The sequence below is a fragment of the Mercenaria mercenaria genome, chromosome 4 (assembly GCF_021730395.1).
Source record: "Mercenaria mercenaria strain notata chromosome 4, MADL_Memer_1, whole genome shotgun sequence".
In the NCBI taxonomy this organism is placed as follows: Eukaryota; Metazoa; Mollusca; class Bivalvia; order Venerida; family Veneridae; genus Mercenaria; species Mercenaria mercenaria.
In genome coordinates this window covers 53,186,163-53,192,972 of record NC_069364.1, presented here as the reverse complement: position 1 = coordinate 53,192,972, position 6,810 = coordinate 53,186,163, and positions in this window count along the sequence as shown.

The following is a 6,810-nucleotide window of genomic DNA, read 5'->3' as shown; positions in this document are numbered from 1 at the left end:
TAATCATAGTTCATCACCTTTCTATTACTCTTACCCCCCACCCCCCTCACCCCTACACCTTAAATTCGGGCCTCGGGTCTTAATCAGGGGCTGCGCAGGAGGGATACGGTTATTGAATTTCACCTTTTAAGTCTTTTATCGATCCTTTTGTATTATCTGGGTATAAGCAGAACGAACTATAAAGTTGGGTTAAGGGAGTAGGTCCACCTAACGGCCAGGTGTAAATTAACGAGCTCCATGTTTTACCATTTTAATCTGTCAATATTCAGTTTTAAAAACATCCTGAAATTACACAATATTAATGATACTTACTATTATGTAATATGCATAGCAGGTACATCAGAATATAGTACATAATTGAATAGAACAGATCAGTATCTTATTCAAAAACAATTTTAATAACAATGCACGTTAAAAGATTTATTTGCGTGTTGTGGCACAATCATTGGAGACACACACCTGAAATATATGTCAACTTGCATATTAAACATTTACATGACAAACACATTGTAATGCTAACAAATTCATGAACTTCATTGCACCAACACACTAGCTAGCACTACATTCTCAGCACCAGAATCTCTCGATAATTCTGTTAACAGTGCAAATAATGAATAGCAAGGTTGCCATTTATGCAACATAAGGTTTACTCAAAATATAATTATCTGCTTAGGAAAGGTCAAAACTTGAAAGGTAAAAACCATTATTTATCAATTCTTCAGACCAACATGACTGATGGGTACATTATAAATGAAACCAAATAACTACTGATAAATGAATTTAAAATGACTCGATCAAAATCCTGAAAACCAAGTCTGCTGCAGAATTTTCCACTAAATGTTGAATCCTCTATAGAACAAGGTAAAGGAAATAAAGAAAACTAACTAAAGGCAAATACTTAATACCTAGAGAGTCCTCAGAGACCCCACAAACCGCGTCAAAATGGGAGTTATTTATTGTGGGTTTGTGTACTAAACTGACGGATGATTTAATCTCGCCAGGGGAACTTACTCTTTTCCTCTTTTTCGTTTCCTAACGATTTATCTAACAGGCCGTTAAGCCTAGCAAGAGTTGAGCGTTATATGCACTTATATTTGTATGCTTTTATTAACGGTTTAACAAACTGGATGTAAAGCCTCGCCTGAGATTAATCTTTTCTTTATGAAACATAATAGATGATATGCACAATGATATTAACAATATCCTCGCCTGAGATTAATCTTTTTATGAAACACAATAGATGACATGCACAATGATATTAACAATATCCTCGTTTGAGATTAATCTTTTTATGAAACACAATAGATGCCATGCACAATAATATTAACAATATCCTCGCCTGAGATTAATCTTTTTATGAAACACAATAGATGACATGCACAATAATATTAACAATATCCTCGCCTGAGATTAATCTTTTTATGAAACACAATAGATGACATTTTTACAATATCCTCGCTTATATCGTAGAGTCAACTGTCGTCAGTCTGTTTGAGGTTTGAGTAGTAGATAATTGTTACAGCTTCTTTCAAAGGTTTGGAAAATTTAATCTCAAAATGGGTACTAGTGTGCTTAAGATTGTGTTTACTGTATACGTCAATGTCTAGTGCATTTGAGCCGCGCCATGAGAAGACCAGCATAATGCGTTTGCGACCAGCATGGATCCAGACCAACCTGCGCTTCCGCGCAGTCTGGTCAGAATCCATGCTGTTCGCTTTCAAAGCCTACTGCAGTTAGAGAATGCACAGACTGGTCTGGATCCATGCTGGTCGTAAATGCACTGTATTGGTTCTCTCATGGTGCGACTCATTTATTTCATTTTGTATCGCTACAAGATACCATTCATTGCTTTCTATTTGTATTAGAGGTCCCATGCGTTAGTAGTTCCGTAATACTTTTTATGGTTTCACATCAAATCGTCTTCATGATGTTCTCGTTTTATTTAGCTTGTTGATATTATGTTTCTTTAATCTAGTTGTTATTACATGAACCAATTTCATTCCAACAACACATAGTATTGCATTTAAAAAATCAAACGATCTCCAGATACACCATGTCATTGTTTTTTTTTTTCATATATAAATTTTATAAGCGTACTTTTCCAATACGAACACACAAAAATATGAGAAATATTTATACATGTATACTAATTTTGAAATAACGGAAAAAGATCTTTGAGCATTGGCAGCTTCTATAATTTAAATGCTCTGCTTAATACACACTTGCCATTACATTTTCGCGAAACAATTTCGTCATCTTAGTTTAGTGTTTTACTTAGATTCATCAATATAAGTTGTTGTTGGTTTGTGATCTAATTTCTTGGTCATTATCTGAAATTATTCCATATATGTTTTCGAGTTTCTGTTTGTTCATTTTAAAGGCCGCACAAATCCGTTTAGACCATTGGCAATTGATTTTTTTATAATAAAATGGCAAAGTGAAGGATCAACATAATTAAATAAGTAAGCGTGTGCAATAAAATCGTACATTGACATATATTTGCTACTTGAACAAAAATATCGGGCGAAAAAAATTCAACTACAATTAAGTAACAAGCAAGTGATAAATCACCATCAATGTTTAGTTTACTCATATTTTATTGTAATTATAACACAAGTCATATAATAGTAAATGAACATCAAGGCAAATTTCTAGATACGTATGTATAATACTCAAGTATAATCATTAAATAATTCTAATACTTTTAAGATTTTCTTTTATTTAAACAAAGGAACTTACCGTGTATTGTCTTGGCGATTAGAACAAGTCTGCGTCCATTTACGCCTACAAAAAAAGGATTCCAGATTAGTATCCCTTGCTGGTGTAGTTAGAACGTGTTTGAATGATAACAGATTTTAGTTTTGAGTGCCTTGTTGGCAAAAAAACACGGTTTTTCGTTCAGATGCGTCGTAATAAATCACAGAGGCTTTAAATGAATAATGCCGATCAGTAATGAGTGAGATTCCTTATGATATTTTATAAACTGAATCAACAAATGACGGTGAAGATGATATGCATAATAACAATGAGCCTATAATGACAAAATTCGGAAAACATTGGGGTGCCTAATAAACTGAGGTCATGTGTTTATCTGTGTTTGGCCACTTGTTCAACACTGGAAAAATATAAACAACACCGCTAAATAACAGGCAACAATCATCAACGTTTGTGTGTGTAAGTAGAATTGACATTGTGCACAACACGTTTACGCTTGAAATAAAAACAATACTGTATGAAGCAGTTTCCACGAGCGTTGTTAAGGGAGGTAAATGTCAAAAGCATATTGCGCAATTTCTTGTAAGAGTAACAGTGTACTTCTAAAAATCCATTTAATTTGGAGACTCGATTTACAAATATCTTTTTGCATTGACTGTAGCAATTATACTGCCTATACACGAGATGATTGGCTGATGTTGATTTAACCTGTAGACAGTCGAACATGTGTTTGAATCCTAGGACTAAGTATCTCCTACGTAGGACATACCATCTCCTACGTTGTAAGTATCTCCTACGTAGGACTTAGTTTCTCCTACGTAGGACCTAGTATCTCCTACGTAGGACTTAGTATTTCCGACGTAATTAGTATCTCTTTCGTAGGACCTAGTATCTCATACATAGGAGTAAGCATCTTCTACGCAGGAGTTAGTATAAAGATGGGAGGGGTGTGGTATGGTTTAACAACACTTTTTACCAAACAAAACATATGTATATGTAATACATATGAATAAAAACAGGATGGCATCGTCTTTAAACTTTGTGAATGGAACTGAGGGTGCGGCATGAAATGCCAAAATCGCATAAACTGAATGCGCAATTTGCCACTTGTCAATTCCTCAATTCAAAAAAAAAGGAATAATTGTCAGCGTTGTTTGATGGAACTCTATCATCAAACAGTAAAAGAATGAATGAATCAATGAAATATGTATGTTTTATGAACTTGTGTTTCAGGCATTTTGGCTTTCTTTATTATGTATTTGTATCTTCCATTTAAGGTTGTTCTGCACGTTTGGATAAAAAAAATCTCTAAAATGTAGAATTTGATAAAACTCTTTTCAAAACTTCGGAATATACTTAGAAAATTCAGCCAATAAAATGATAGGGTCGTGTGCTTGATTTTTTGCTAGAACGATTTGAAAAAATCGGATCTCAGGCAATTTTTCATAATGGGAGTCTATGGGAAAGTCACAGCTTTTATAACTTTTTCGTGAATAGAAATTTTTCTACAATGTAGATTTTTATGAAACTTCTCACAGTTATAAATAAACATTTGGCCTATACCTTGGTGAAATAAAATGTATAAGTCCGTGTACTTATTTCTGAGATATTTGACCATAATCAAAGTGATCCTCACATTTCAAGTTTATTTTAACACATTCTTTTCAATTATCTAACATGCCAGATGTTTGAATATCATATTTTTAACTTTAAAAAGATAGTAACAGTGCCATTGTAATAATTTACTCACAGGTTGCCATTAATTCATAAACTGATTTTCATTTTCGTACGCCGAATCCAGACATTATTCTACGTTTGCCGGATAAATGACGTTACTCTATCACTTCCAGTTTATCAAACGTGCAGAACTACCTTAATATACATTGTATGTACACTGTATATGATGTGAAAAACAGGAAGATATAAAACTATGTTTAATTCCAATATGAGAACCTTTTATGCATGTGCGTAATAACTTAATAATTACATTCTTCTCTAAATGTTTAAAGGCGCTCGCTACAGTTTCGTAATTTTTTGCTCAATAATAGATTTTCATGAAATGTTTTGTATTAAAAGATCATGTTATGATGTATTGAAAAATGAAATAAAAATACTAGGTCACCAGCTTTGTTTCAATTTAATTTGCCCCTAGATATGGTGCTATTTTAAACATTTTTCAAAATTTCTGTAATCCTAAAATATATTTCAGTAAAGTACAATAATCAGCATAAATTTGATTATCTAAGCATTTTTGTAATGGAAAACAATATATCTATTTGAAACATGCTCAGAAAAATCAAAAGAACATGATTTTGTAAAGAAAGGAATACTTGTTAAGCAGACCCAAGGGCTATTTTTGCATATTTTTGTCAGTTTTAAGTTGGTACTTCTGCTATTTTATCTAGTTTCACATAATAGAATTTAATCAAACTCTGCACATACCTTTGGTTATGTCTACCTAATCTAAAACAAAAAGAAAATTGATAGGTCACGATATTAGATTTAGCTTAAATCAAATTACAACGAGGTGGGGTGTGGCGGGCATTTATACACGCAGGTTGGCACGAAATACTCTTTCAGAGTTTGAGCAAATGACTTAGAAATGTATATATAAAATTATCAAACGGCAGGTTTCTTAATAATCGGATTTTAAGGTGTTTCTGAAGCATTTTGATGGCATAGAATGATGAAAGTTTCCCCCGTTTTTTTTTAACAAAACCTATAGTTTACGAATGTACGGTACGGGATTAGAAACAGCTGTGACTCAATGCAGAGTTGGAGCGTTGGTATGAATAACAGACTCCAGTATATGTCGGATTGAAGCAATTTGAACTAAAAGTACTTTAAATGTATATATTTTGTAACCATGGTGATACTTACCCTAACCTTTAGTCAGTATAGTATACATTTTGTACATTAAATGCATGCGAACATACAATAATTTGCGAATTTTTGTCGTACGCGACATTAGATAATCACTTCCGGGCGTGCGCAGAAGACCGCACCAACACTGTAGTGAGCTACAACGAAACCAAATTGGCACGGTGTTGGGGTAAATATCGACCCGTCCGGAAAAACTGCAGCGAGTGCCTTTAAATGCACTAGCGCCACTATTTGATGTTGTCCGTTATCTATATCTTATAAGTAAGTAGGTTGCTTTGAGTGTGTGTGTGTGTGTGTGTGTGTTGTTCGTTTTGTCCTGATGTGTAAGCTTTGAGTGTGTGTGTGTGTGTGTGTGTGGTGCACGCGTTTGCGTGCTGGGGGGTTCGTTTTGAGGAGGCTGCGCTTTTGGTGCGTGGCATTCCCTGTTTGATATTTTTCTTTGTTTTTAATTAGCCATTTATAGATTTTAGATACTATGGTCTTATTTGAAAGTATCGGAACGTGCATTTATAAGATTATTTGACTTACTCTGGCTGTTATTTGTGACTGTATCTTGAATAAATAAGCTTAGAATAATTTACCTTATGAAGAAAAGACAAATTCAAATTCAAGTGAAGTTTAGATACTTTAAAACCAATAAGTCTCCAAATATAGGCTATATATAAAAAAAGTCAGTCTTCTTTCTGGTACAAATTATGTTGCAAACAGCTGATGTCATCCTTACATGTTTTAGGTGTGAACATTGTCTGCATAATTAAACTTCAAACCGAAATATACGTAGTTCAGACTAGTTAGTAATAGTTACATAATGATTTAAATTGCAAACAATTTAGCGGTTTGTTGTATCGGCTTCTGTAAATGTCGTGCAAGCTTTTTAAAAAGATTTATTCATTTATTGCGTGTGTTTGCGTACATGTCCTTTATTTCTCTGTGTGTGTGTGTGTGTGTGTGTGTGTGTGTGTGCGCGCGCGCGCGTGCGAGTGTGCGTGCGTGCGTGCGTGCGTGCGTGCGTGCGAGCGAGCGTGCGTGTGCGTGTTCTCGTTCAGTTTTCAATATTTTTTCAGTCATATAAGCAACGGTGTCTTCTTGTAGACCAGTATTTCTATCAAATTGTTAGCCGTTCTCTCGGTTTGTCAGTCATCTTTCGAAAAGAAACGTTTCTGTTAAAGCAGCAAATTTTCTTTACCCTGACTAGTTTGGAAACTGTAAGCT